General features: G+C 49.7%; 1 protein-coding gene across 3 annotated transcripts in view; it reads right to left on the bottom strand.

The window, feature by feature from the left end:
* The window catches only part of PARP4 (poly(ADP-ribose) polymerase family member 4), a 291,746-nt gene that overhangs the window by 275,390 nt on the left and 2,232 nt on the right, over positions 1 to 14,124 (bottom strand). For all 3 annotated transcript variants that reach the window (XM_068266936.1, XM_068266937.1, XM_068266935.1), the window contains exon 2: positions 7,025 to 7,092. The gene's annotated coding sequence lies outside the window, so the exon portion shown is untranslated. The remainder of the gene's footprint in view (positions 1 to 7,024; positions 7,093 to 14,124) is intronic.

The following is a 14,124-nucleotide window of genomic DNA, read 5'->3' on the forward strand; positions in this document are numbered from 1 at the left end:
ACACAGACTGATCCCCCCGATGTCAGTGCTTGTATACACAGACCGGTCCCCCCGATGTCAGTGCTTGTATACACAGACCGGTCCCCCTGATGTCAGTGCTTGTATACACAGAACTGATGTCAGTGCTTGCATACACTGACTTATCCCCCTGATGTCAGTGCTTGTATACACAGACTGATCCCCTGATGTCAGTGCTTGTATACACAGACTGATTCCCCTGATGTCAGCGCTAGTATACACAGACTGATCCCCCTGATGTCAGCGCTAGTATACACAGACTGATCCCCCCGATGTCAGTGCTTGTATACACAGACCGGTCCCCCCGATGTCAGTGCTTGTATACACAGACCGGTCCCCCCGATGTCAGTGCTTGTATACACAGACCGGTCCCCCCGATGTCAGTGCTTGTATACACAGACCGGTCCCCCCGATGTCAGCGCTAGTATACACAGACTGATCCCCCCGATGTCAGCGCTTGTATACACAGGCCGGTCCCCCCGATGTCAGTGCTTGTATACACAGACCGGTCCCCCTGATGTCAGTGCTTGTATACACAGACCGGTCCCCCAGATGTCAGTGCTTGTATACACAGACCGGTCCCCCCGATGTCAGTGCTTGTATACACAGACCGGTCCCCCCGATGTCAGCGCTAGTATACACAGACTGATCCCCCCGATGTCAGTGCTTGTATACACAGACCGGTCCCCCCGATGTCAGTGCTTGTATACACAGACCGGTCCCCCTGATGTCAGCGCTAGTATACACAGACTGATCCCCCCGATGTCAGTGCTTGTATACACAGGCCGGTCCCCCCGATGTCAGTGCTTGTATACACAGACCGGTCCCCCAGATGTCAGTGCTTGTATACACAGACCGGTCCCCCCGATGTCAGCGCTAGTATACACAGACTGATCCCCCCGATGTCAGCGCTTGTATACACAGGCCGGTCCCCCCGATGTCAGTGCTTGTATACACAGGCCAGTCCCCCTGATGTCAGTGCTTGTATACACAGACCGGTCCCCCTGATGTCAGTGCTTGTATACACAGACCGGTCCCCCTGATGTCAGTGCTTGTATACACAGACCGGTCCCCCTGATGTCAGTGCTTGTATACACAGGCCGGTCCCCCTGATGTCAGTGCTTGTATACACAGGCCGGTCCCCCTGATGTCAGTGCTTGTATACACAGGCCTGATGTCAGTGCTTGTATACACAGGCCTGATATCAGTGCTTGTATACACAGGCCGGTCCCCCTGATGTCAGTGCTTGTATACACAGGCCGGTCCCCCTGATGTCAGTGCTTGTATACACAGGCCGGTCCCCCTGATGTCAGTGCTTGTATACACAGGCCGGTCCCCCTGATGTCAGTGCTTGTATACACAGGCCAGTCCCCCTGCTTGTATACACAGGCCGGTCCCCCTGATGTCAGTGCTTGTATACACAGAACTGATGTCAGTGCTTGCATACACTGACTTATCCCCCTGATGTCAGTGCTTGTATACAGACTGATCCCCCTGATGTCAGTGCTTGTATACACAGACTGATCCCCCTGATGTCAGTGCTTGTATACACAGACTGATCCCAATGATGTTAGTGCTTGTATACACAGACTGATCCCCCTGATGTCAGTGCTTGCATACACAGACTGCTCCCAATGATGTCAGTGCTTGTATACACAGACTGATCCCCCTGATGTCAGTGCTTGTATACACAGACTGATCCCCCTGATGTCAGTGCTTGTATACACAGACTGATCCCCCTGATGTCAGTGCTTGCATACACAGACTGATCCCCCTGATGTCAGTGCTTGCACACACAGACTGATCCCAATGATGTCAGTGCTTGCATACACAGACTGATCCCAATGATGTCAGTGCTTGTATACACAGACTGATCCCCCTGATGTCAGTGCTTGCATACACAGACTGATCCCAATGATGTCAGTGCTTGTATACACAGACTGATCCCCCTGATGTCAGTGCTTGTATACACAGACTGATCCCCCTGATGTCAGTGATTGCATACACAGACTGATCCCAATGATGTCAGTGCTTGCATACACAGACTGATCCCCCTGATGTCAGTGCTTGCATACACAGACTGATCCCCCTGATGTCAGTGCTTGCATACACAGACTGATCCCCCTGATGTCAGTGCACCGCGACAAAAAATGGGCGTGGCCATGAGGTGAGTGGGCGTGGCCATGGGTGGGGCCAAATGTACATCACCTTAGCAGCGGTGTAAGCTACGGATAACGGGCCTGCCCATCGAAATATTGGACGGAGCCCCCTGTCCTTTATTTAGATCATTTACAATCAGTATAGGCATAGATCAAAGATGTATACGCACATACAATTTTGATTGGTCAATCACTGACCCCCAATTTTCCCACCCCCGTGCAGTAAGTGGGCCAACAGACAATGAATTTTATGAACAGAGCTAAAATTGGCTAATCAAAATTGTATGTGTGTACCAGGCTTTACAGCTAATACTGTACATACTGAAAGTAGCAGGGATCAGCATACAATACAGCTGGTTTACAATCAATAAAGGCACAGAGTAACACCTTACACTGTACACACTGGAGGTAAATCAGCACACAGTGCAAGCACTAGAGAACAGCGTATACTGTACATACTGTAGGCAGCAGAATTCAGCACACTGCAGCTAGCGTGCCAAAAATATGACGATCACGTTGTGCGGCGTGATTATCGCGCCGCACCAAAAAATTGGTGGGCCATGGACCAGAATATAGGTGTGGTAACGGGTGGAGACAAATTTACATGAACCTAGCAATGGTGAACCATCAGATTAGGACAGTGGTGGCGAACCTTTTGGAGGCCGAGTGCCCAAACTGCAACCCAAAAGTCACTTATCTATCGCAAAGTGGCAACAGCAATTTAAACTAAATACTGTACAAACGTTTTAACTCATACATGAACATTATGGAAAATCCAAGTTGAAAATAAACTGTGAAGATAAACAATTTCATCCATCCTACTCCTGAAAAATGTATTCAATTTTTTAGAACCTGCCAGTTTTATTTTCTGTTTTAAAACGCTAAAAAAGTAGGTTTAATGCTATTGTCTCATATGATAAGGATTCAGCTTTTCCCATAGTCTCGCAGTTAGCAATCATGTGACCCCCAACAAGACATATTCAGCAATCATGAGGCCCCCAACAAATCATGAGGCCCCCAACAAGACAAATTCAGCAATCATGAGGCCTCCAACAAATCATGAGGCCCCCAACAAGACAAATTCAGCAATCATGAGGCCCCCAACAAATCATGAGGCCCCCAACAAGACAAATTCAGCAATCATGAGGCCCCCAACAAATCATGAGGCCCCCAACAAGACAAATTCAGCAATCATGAGGCCCCCAACAAATCATGAGGCCCCCAACAAGACAAATTCAGCAATCATGAGGCCCCCAACAAGACAAATTCAGCAGTCATGAGTCACATAAATAGACAGCATTTCACATAAATAGGCAGAATGCCCCCTTAATATGGTAGCCCCCCAAGTTAGGTAGTGAGTGACAGGGACCCCCAGGTTAGCTAGTGAGTGACAGGCGCCTCCAGTTAGGTAGTGAGTGACAGGGACCCCGATAGTGAGTGACAGGGAGCACCTTTAGGTAGTGAGTGAGTGACAGGGAGCCCCTTTAGGGAGTGAGTGACAGGGAGGCCCTTTAGGGAGTGAGTGAATGACAGGGAGCCCCTTTAGGAAGTGAGTGAGTGCCAGGGAGCCCCTTTAGTGAGTGAGTGCATGCCAGGGAGCCCCTTTAGGGAGTGAGTGAGTGACAGAGAGGCCCTTTAGGGAGTGAGTGCGTGCCAGGGAGCCCCTTTAGGGAGTGATTGAGTGACAGGGAGGCCCTTTAGGGAGTGAGTGACAGGGAGCCCCTTTAGGCAGTGAGTGAGTGACAGGGAGCCCCTTTAGGCAGTGAGTGAGTGACAGGGAGCCCCTTTAGGCAGTGAGTGAGTGACAGGGAGCCCCTTTAGGCAGTGAGTGAGTGACAGGGAGCCCCTTTAGGCAGTGAGTGAGTGACAGGGAGCCCCTTTAGGCAGTGAGTGCGTGCCAGGGAACCCCTTTAGGGAGTGAGTGCGTGCCAGGGAGCCCCTTTAGGGAGTGAGTGAGTGACAGGGAGCCCCTTTAGGGAGGGAGTGAGTGACAGGGAGCCCCTTTAGGGAGGGAGTGAGTGACAGGGAGCCCCTTTAGGGAGGGAGTGAGTGACAGGGAGCCCCTTTAGGGAGTGAGTGAGTGACAGGGAGCCCCTTTAGGGAGTGAGTGAGTGACAGGGAGCCCCTTTAGGGAGTGAATGAGTGCCAGGGAGCCCCTTTAGGGAGTGAGTGCGTGCCAGGGAGCCCCTTTAGGGAGTGAGTGCGTGCCAGGGAGCCCCTTTAGGGAGTGAGTGAGTGCCAGGAAGCCCCTTTAGGGAGTGAGTGAGTGCCAGGGGAGCCCCTTTAGGGAGTGAGTGAGTGACAGGGAGCCCCTTTAGGGAGTGAGTGAGTGACAGGGAGCCCCTTTAGGCAGTGAGTGAGTGACAGGGAGCCCCTTTAGGGAGTGAGTGCGTGCCAGGGAGCCCCTTTAGGGAGTGGGTGCGTGCCAGGGAGCCCCTTTAGGGAGTTGGTGCGTGCCAGGGAGCCCCTTTAGGGAGTGGGTGCGTGCCAGGGAGCCCCTTTAGGGAGTGGGTGCGTGCCAGGGAGCCCCTTTAGGGAGTGAGTGAGTGCCAGGGGAGCCCCTTTAGGGAGTGAGTGAGTGACAGGGAGCCCCTTTAGGGAGTGAGTGCGTGCCAGGGAGCCCCTTTAGGGAGTGAGTGAGTGCCAGGGGAGCCCCTTTAGGGAGTGAGTGAGTGACAGGGAGCCCCTTTAGGGAGTGAGTGAGTGACAGGGAGCCCCTTTAGGCAGTGAGTGAGTGACAGGGAGCCCCTTTAGGGAGTGGGTGCGTGCCAGGGAGCCCCTTTAGGGAGTGAGTGCGTGCCAGGGAGCCCCTTTAGGGAGTGGGTGCGTGCCAGGGAGCCCCTTTAGGGAGTGAGTGAGTGCCAGGGAGCCCCTTTAGGGAGTGAGTGAGTGCCAGGGAGCCCCTTTAGGGAGTGAGTGAGTGACAGGGAGCCCCTTTAGGGAGTGAGTGAGTGCCAGGGAGCACCTTTAGGGAGTGAGTGAGTGCCAGGGAGCACCTTTAGGGAGTGAGTGAGTGCCAGGGGAGCCCCTTTAGGGAGTGAGTGCGTGCCAGGGAGCCCCTTTAGGGAGTGAGTGAGTGACAGGGAGCCCCTTTAGGGAGTGAGTGAGTGCCAGGGAGCCCCTTTAGGGAGTGAGTGAGTGCCAGGGAGCCCCTTTAGGGAGTGAGTGAGTGCCAGGGAGCCCCTTTAGGGAGTGAGTGAGTGCCAGGGAGCCCCTTTAGGGAGTGAGTGAGTGCCAGGGAGCCCCTTTAGGGAGTGAGTGAGTGACAGGGAGCCCCTTTAGGGAGTGAGTGACTGCCAGGGAGCACCTTTAGGGAGTGAGTGAGTGCCAGGGGGAGCCCCTTTAGGGAGTGAGTGCGTGCCAGGGAGCCCCTTTAGGGAGTGAGTGAGTGAGTGAGTGAGTGACAGGGAGGCCCCCCTCTAGCCGCCGCCGCCGCTCCCCCCCCCCCTACCTCTCAGCAGACCTCAGGATCAGCGGCGACCCGACCAGATGTACGAGCGGGCGCTGGACGCACCCGCTCGATATGCGGAAGTGATGTCACTTCCGCATATCAGTGCGGGCGCTGGGTCCTAGCGCCCGCACGATTGGTCGCCGGCTCGCCGCCTGATCCTGAGGTCTGAGACTGTCAGTGACGTGGCGGCTGGAGGGAGCCGCTGAGTCTTGACAGAGGGGGCGGCCGGGCGGAGATCCGTGGCACCCCAGGACAGATTGGGGGCACGTGCCCCCCTAAAACAGGGCTAGCGACGCCCCTGAGTGGCTGAATCACACACCTGAAGCAAGCATACAGCTAATGCAGTCTGACTTCAGTCAGAGCACCTGATGTGCATGCTTGTTGAGGGGCTGTGGCTAAATGTATTAGATACACGGGATCAGCAGAGTCCGGCAACTGGTATTATTTTAAAAGGAAAAATCCATATCCTTCTCAATTTAGGTTCCCTTTAAATGGCAAACAGGCTGCATACAGCATTTTGGAGGCGATCACAATCGCAAATTGCGGCAAAATCACAAAATCGCGATTTGCACTCTGAGTGTGAACCAGCCCTCAGACTGATCCCACTAATATCAGTGCTTGTACTGCTGTCTCCATCAGGGATGCCTGTATATACAGAATGCTGTCTCCATCAGGGATGCCTGCCTGTATATACAGACTGCGGTCCCTATCAGGGATGCCTGTATATACAGACTGCGGTCTCTATCAGGGATGCCTGTATATACAGAATGCTGTCTCCATCAGGGATGCCTGCCTGTATATACAGAATGCTGTCTCCATCAGGGATGCCTGCCTGTATATACAGACTGCGGTCTCTATCAGGGATGCCTGTATATACAGAATGCTGTCTCCATCAGGGATGCCTGTATATCCAGAATGCTGTCCCCATCAGGGATGCCTGCCTGTATATACAGACTGCGGTCTCTATCAGGGATGCCTGTATATACAGAATGCTGTCTCCATCAGGGATGCTTAGACATACAAAATGACCCTATGTCTGCTGATGCTTATACAGTATACACAGTCTACTATCAACCTCCACCATAGATGCCTATATATACAGACTTCTGTACCTGCGGAGCATGCCTATATATAGGGACTTCCCACTGCGGGCCATGCCAGTGTGACTCATGCCACTTCTGCTGAAATCGGTACACAAACTCATTGTCCCTTCCCTCCAGCACCTGCTGTATAGTGACGATACAGAATGCAGGGAGCAGGGTGTGTATCAACTCTTCCGTCAGCCTCACATGCAAAAGCCATCTATTCTCATTTCTAATTACAGACATATGCAAATGAGTTTTATGACTTGCAGTCAATTAGAGAGTGAAGCATTCTAGCAGCACTGTCCCCTTACCTGCTGTCTGTTGGGATAAGTTGCGCTAGTAACAGAGAGAACTCAGCCTGATGATAGCAGAGCAGTTCCTGGTAGGGAGGAGAGTAGTAGATGTAATCTGAGTACTTCCTACACACTCTTAAAGGTGCAGTATGCCAAAATCAGTGGATTAAAGCAGCGTTTCACAACATTGTATTGGTATGTACCCCTTTTAAACCCCTCTATTCACCAAGTACCCCCTAGCATGGTAAACATTATCACAAGTACCCCTGTACAAATATATAATCGTAGTACATGATAATTGGTTCTTACAAGCATTTACTATTGCTTTTAATTACATAAAATACTAATTTGGCTTAGTTTAAATAAGTTTTATCATTTTCTAAAACTATAAGGGCTCGTTCACGCTGCCCTTTTTTTCTGCGCCTGCGCAGCACAGCGCGGACAACGTGGCGGTGATTGACAGTGCCGCTCGCGCAGGCGCTGTACCCCCTGGAACCATCAGAAGTACCCCCTGGGGTACGCGTACCACACATTGAGAACCGATCTGATAAATGTCAAGCCTCCTAGAATGGTGGCAAGCTTTTCTCCCCGCCATGGAGCCAAGTAGGTCTGTGATGATGCAGGAATAGCACAAAACAATTGTTGGCTATCTTGTCTTTATGTGCTATGCAGCGGTCCAGGAATAGTGATGTATACAATCTCTTAAGGCTAGTACACACTAGCAATATTGATTGGCCAATCATTGTTCAATTTTACCACCTCCATGTAGTATGACCATTTACCTATATAATCTGCATAGAATTGAAAATCTGTTTGGCCCTCATACTACATGGAGGTAGTAAAATTGACCAATCATTGGCCAATCAAAATTGCTAGTGTGTACTAGGCTTTACTGTCAACTGTAGTCATGTTACAACTATTGGAGTAAATCCTGCAACTAACAGTTGGTGCCCACATGTACTTTTTTCCTACCACGTTGTATTGCAAGCCTTTAGCGTGGAGGCATAATTGGGACGCAGAGCACAATAGTAACAGTTAGTATTGACTGTCTGATATACTGTATCCAGGTCCTTTCCTTTTCTGAAGTATACAAAATATTTATTCCCTTATAAGCGTTACCGGTTGTCTTGCACTCTTGCTGATCTCTTTGACTGTAGTAGTGTGTGAATCACACACCAGGAACAAGCATGAAGCTAATCAGATCAAACTTCAGTAAGAAATATCTGATCTGCATGCTTGTTCAGGGTCTATGGCTAAAAGTTTTAAAGGCAGAGGAGCAGCAGGACTTCCAGGCAACTGGTATTGTTTAAAAGGAAATAAATATGGCAGCTTCCATATCCCTCTCAGTTTAGGTGTCCTTTAAAGTGAATGTTAAAGTGTACCCGAGATGGTACAGTCGCCCTTATTTATATTTACCTGGGGCTTCCTCCATCCCAATGATCACCATGGCTTCCCTCGCCGTCTTCTGTGGGCCCTCCATTCTGGCCCTACATTACATCTCCTGGTAATCGGGTCAGTCGCAGCCAGTCGTGGGCTTCTGTGCATGCGTGCGCCCCCGCCCTACAGTTGCCACATCATCCCTTTAAATACCGGGACATATAAATTATACATGCTTTGTGGCTAGCTAGATGCAGTTTAGGCACTGATTATGTGTGAGTAGCCCCAGAACCTGTATAACTCAGATGTACTGGTATTTAAAGGGATGAGGTGGCAACCCTGCCCCGCCCCAGTACTACTGCGCAGGCACAGAACGATCCAGACCGCAGGAGCGCGACGAGGAGTGCGTGTGTGGCAGAAGCCCGCGACTGCCCGTCAGAACAGAGGGGCATAGCGGCAGTACGGAGGGGCAGAAAAGGACGGTGAGTTAGGCCACGGTGCTCATGGAGCTTGAGGAAGCCCCAGGTAAGTATAAATAGGGGCTAGTGAACCATCTCAGGTATACTTTGAATCAAAAATTAAATGCCCATTTATTTACCTGGGAATTTTTAGAGCCAGCCAGTCTTTCAGGTCCCTCTCCATCATCCTGCACTCTGCAGTTCCTCCAGTCTCCTCTTCCAACGCTGGATGCACGACTCATTGGTGCCTCCTCTGATGCACTCCTGTAGCCAGTAGCATTCTACGCTTGTGCAGTAAGAAACAATTGCTACTGTGCATGCACAGTGTCCGGGCGACTTGCCAGTCAGACGGATTATGGAGGGGGATAATGGAGGAACGGCTGTGCAAGCAGGAGGATACTTTTTTTAAAAAAATAATTCATTTATTTACCACCCTAACTATTGTTGTTTAGAGCCCAACTGAAGTCAAAATGGAACATGAAAATATTAAAGCGATCATACTGATTAAGGGCCAGTGGACAAACGCTAGCAGTTTTTGAAGCTGTTTTTCAGAGGAATTCCAGGCATGTTTAGAGAGATTTTTTAAACATGCCTTGCGTTTTTTGGAGCGTTTTTGTGTAGCAGATTTTATATTTTGTCACAGTAAAGCTGTAACTGAACAGCTTCTGTAACAAAAACGCCTGGAAAACCGCTCTGCTCTAGCGCTTTTCAGAGCGTTTTTCCACTTTCCTATACTTTAACATTGAGGCAGAAATGCCTTAGTAAACCACAAAAATGCTGCAGAAACCAAGTTTGTGTTTGGGAGAAAAACGAAACGCTCTGGTGTGCACCATCCCATTCACATTCATTAGCCAAGTGGTTTTCCCCCTGCAAGCGTTTTAAAAAAACGTTCAGAACCGCTCTTGGTGTGCACCAGCCCTAAAGTAAATTTTAAGTTCAAACAGCAATTATAAAACCATGCTTGCCTGCAGATTTTCAGACACCATGAGCAATGACAATATGTGTGCAATTCTCCACAGCAGCACAATGGAAGTGATACAGAGAACACGCATCATGTCCGAAAAACTGCTGCAAGCTGTCCAAACTTAGATAAGGCACACTATGCAAATGAAATGAAATGTGTAACGACGCACCTGTTGCATCCAGGACGGCTAAGCGACAGGCAGATGGTGGGGAAAATCGGAATAGAAAACGTTTGCAGCAGGGCTGTGGAGTCGGTACAAAAATCCACCAACTCTGATTCCGACTCCTCAGTTTAGGATTCCACCGACTCCGACTCCTCTAATTTGCATATTACAATCTCGTTGATTGAAAGTATGTAACATGACATTCATCTCTTAACTGCCAACGCTTAGGAATTTTAAAAGACAACTGAATTGAGAAGGATATGTAGACTACCATATTTATTACCTTTAGTCATAGACTAAAACTAGTCCTTGGTAAGAGTACTTGTAGAAGGTACAGACCGGAACAAAGAACATCTATCAGGCCCTAGGCAATGTAACTGTGGGTACATGTAACAGTGATGTGCAGGTACTCTGCAGGGGAATAAGGAGATTCTTCCTCTATTACACATTCTTCATGCACAATCTGAACATGGATTATGGGTGATAGACAACACCTCTGTGTTCAATGTGCACAACATTCTCAGTGGATTCCCTGGAACTCCGTGAGGAGTGCATATGTAGAGTATAGTACTACTGTGTAACTTAAAGTAAACCTGAGACAGATGAAATTAAAGTTTTATACACACTTGAGGCTTCCTCCAGCCCCCTTCAGGCTAATCAGTCCCTCGCTGTCCTCCACCCCCACCTGGATATTCTGCTAGGAGTCCAGGTACTTGAGCCAGTCGGGCATAGTGCGCATGCACACACTCCACCGCCAGGAGCATACTACACCAGTGCAGCACGATTGCGCAGGTGCAGAATGCTCCTGGCTGTGGGAGCGGCAGATGGTCGGACTGCGCTGACTGGCTTCATTACTGGGACTCATAGCTGAAGATCCAGGTGGCGGAGGAGGACAGCAAGGGACTAATTAGCTTGAAGGGGGCTGGAGGAAGCTCCAGGTCTGTATAAAACGTTTCTTTTCATCCATTTCAGGTACCCTTTAATTCGTAATCATCAAGCCAAATTTTAACAACATATCAAATTATTTGATTTCATGAGCAAAGGGAGTGCATACATTTGCATAAACCATCATCAGCGCAGAATTATTTCCATCTCTTGACCATCTCTATTAGGGCTGGTGCACACCGGAAAACCGCTTGGCTAATGAAAGTGAATGGAATGGTGCACACCAGAGCGGTTTGTTTTTTCCACAAACGCAAACTCGGGGGCTGCAGCATTTTTTAGATTTCTGAGGTGTTTCTGCCTCAATGTTAAAGTATAGGGAAGTGGAAAACCGCTCTGAAAAAATGCTAGATCTGAGCGGTTTTCCAGGCATTTTTGCTACAGAAGCTGTTCAGTAACAGCTTAATGCCCCATTCACACTAGAGCGTTTTGCCGCAATTTCGGAAAAACGCTAGCGCTTTTAAAAGCGATAGCGTAATGAAACCCTATGGGCCCTGTCTTACTTGGGCGATTTGCGCTAATCGCCGCAAATCGCCCAAAAACAGGCAAAAACGCAAACGCGTCACCTGCACCATTTTCAGGCGATTTCCCGACGATTGCGTTTCAGTGCTAAAGAAGCGCTAAACGCGATCGCGGCAAAATCGCCACAGCGTTCAGTGATTTTTCCAAGTGAAATCGCGGAAAAATCACTCCTGCAAAACGCTGCCAAAAATCGCCAGCGTTTTGCATTTTGTAAGTGTGAATGGGGCCTTACTGTAACAATATTTGAAATCTGGTACACAAAAACGCTCCAAAAAACGCTAGGCATGTTTAGAAAACCTTTCTAAAGGCCCATTCACACTTAAAAGCGCAAAACGTTGCCGATTACCGCCGGAGTTTTGCGGGAGTGCGGGAGTGAATATTCCGCAATTTAACGCGGAAAAAAATCACTGGATACTGCAGCGATTTTTCCACGATCGGGTTTAACGCTTCTATAGCACTAAAACGCGGTCGCCGGGAAATCGCCTGAAAATAGTGCATGCTACATGTTTGCGTTTGGCGATTTGCGTTAATCGCCGCCGATTTTTAACGCAAATTGCCAATGTGAAAACGGGCCCATGGGGTATCATTGCACTAGCACTTTAAAAAGCGCTAGTGCTTGAGCGCTTTGCCAAAATCGCTGGCAAAACGCTCTAGTGTGAATGGGCCCTAAACATGCCTAGAATCACTCTGAAAATCTGCTTCAAAAACCTCTAGTGTTAGCAGATCTGCTAGAGGTTTTTGGTGTGCACTGGCCCTTAGTGACACAGCTACACATCAGGCTTTATTCTTACAGCACAGTGTTCTCCCCAGAATTTTTTTCCAGCCGGGTGGCATGAAAAATCAGCTGGGTGGGGCACAACGAAAGAAAGCAGGGCCGGTGCTTCTCCTATGCTGTGAGCAGAGTTACACAGAGGAGGTGAGCCAATGACAGCCGGGTGGTCACCAAAACTAGCCGGGTGGAACACCCAGCTAAAAGAGCCTGGGGAGAACACTGCAGCATAGAAGTTATTTAGTATATATGTTACGGCCAGAACCCGAAGTCTGGCCACTTCGGGTTCTGGCCGGTCAGAATGCGAAGTGGCCAGCTAATGCGGCCAAAGTAAGAAACGCGCATGAATTTCGGACTTTGGCCGGCCAGAAAGCGGTGTGACCTAACTTGGCCGGCCAAGTCCCAAAGCGCACCTCTCCCCACTGCTGCAAGCGTCCCTCTGCTCAGCTGCAGTTCCCCGCTGTGTCCCTGCTGCTGCCGCCGCCTTCCCCGTAGTCGTCCTCCTCACCCCTCTCCTGCATGGACCCGGGGCTGGCCTGTATGCTGCCGGTTGCAGCCTTCGTTTTCCCCGCACAGCCGCTCCATCTATCCCGGCTCTGCTCAGCGCTCAAGTACGCGCTGTCCCCGCTGTGTCCCTGGCTGCTGCTGCCTTCCCCTAAGTCCTCCTCACACCTCTCTTGCAGGGACCCGGGGCTGGCCTGTATGCTGCCGGCTGCAGCTGATTCCACCTCCGCCCTCACAGCTCTTCACGTCGTGGACCTGAACTCTTGGACAGGGTAAAAGGAAAACAGAAAAGCACCCTGTATGTATTTAGAGAGCTTCGCCTGTCTAATTTAGAGAGTTTAGCCTAATTCCCCTTCCTCTGTCACTAATCACATGCCGCCCCCCCAGCAAAGCACCCACAGCCATGCACAGCCCCCAGAAAAGCCCCCCAGCCATGCAAAGCACCCCCAGCCATGCATCCCCCCCCCCAGCAAAGCATCCACAGCCATGCAAGGCACCCAGCAAACACCCCCCCCCCCCCCAGCCATGCACAGCCCCCTAGCAAAGCACCCACAGCCATGCAAAGCACCCAGCAAACACCCCCCAGCCATGCACAGCACCCAGAAAAGCCCCCCAGCCATGCAAAGCAACCCCAGCCATGCATCCCCCCCCCAGCAAAGCACCCACAGCCATGCACAGCCCCCAGCAAAGCACCCACAGCCATGCAAAGCACCCCCAGCCATGCATCCCCCTCATCTTTGACTAATCACCACTGTAATTTGATCTCTCCCCTGTGTCACCTGACTGCCACAGCAGAGCAGCTAATTTAAAAGCACAGGATGTTAATAATATGTCTGCTACCAAGAAAGCAGGACGTAGACACACTGCAGATTTATTGCAGGATTTGTATCAGCTGTAACTAAGAAATGCTTTTCTTAAAAAAAGATTTTTATGCTGTATCTTTCAGAGCAGAGAGGAAGTTCCATTCATGGTGCTGGGATTTGTATGTTTTGGACTTTGGCCGACTGACTTTGGCCGGTTCTAGAACTGGCCGGCCAATGTCAGAAATTCACAGCATTTTGGACTTTGGCCGACGTCAAATCGGCCAGTTCTAGAAACGGCCGGCCAATTCTAGAATTGGCCGATTTCTGGTTTTGGCCGTAACATATATAAGAGATTCCTGTGTACAGATCATATATACAGTCACAATCAGATATGTATATCTGACTTTAAAAATATGGGGACTGCTTTATTGAAGCAGCACAAGTAATTATTTTTTGATTGGTTTATTTCATTTTTGTGGACTAAGCAGAGCTATTACTGTATATATAAATTATATATGATGACTATAATCTGTGAAATAGAACATTTTATCATATTTTCTATTTTAATTACAATTTAAATTAATTAGGAGTCGAAGTCTGTGCATTTTTTCCCGAC

Source organism: Hyperolius riggenbachi, chromosome 2, assembly GCF_040937935.1.
Source record: "Hyperolius riggenbachi isolate aHypRig1 chromosome 2, aHypRig1.pri, whole genome shotgun sequence".
Classification (NCBI taxonomy): Eukaryota; Metazoa; Chordata; class Amphibia; order Anura; family Hyperoliidae; genus Hyperolius; species Hyperolius riggenbachi.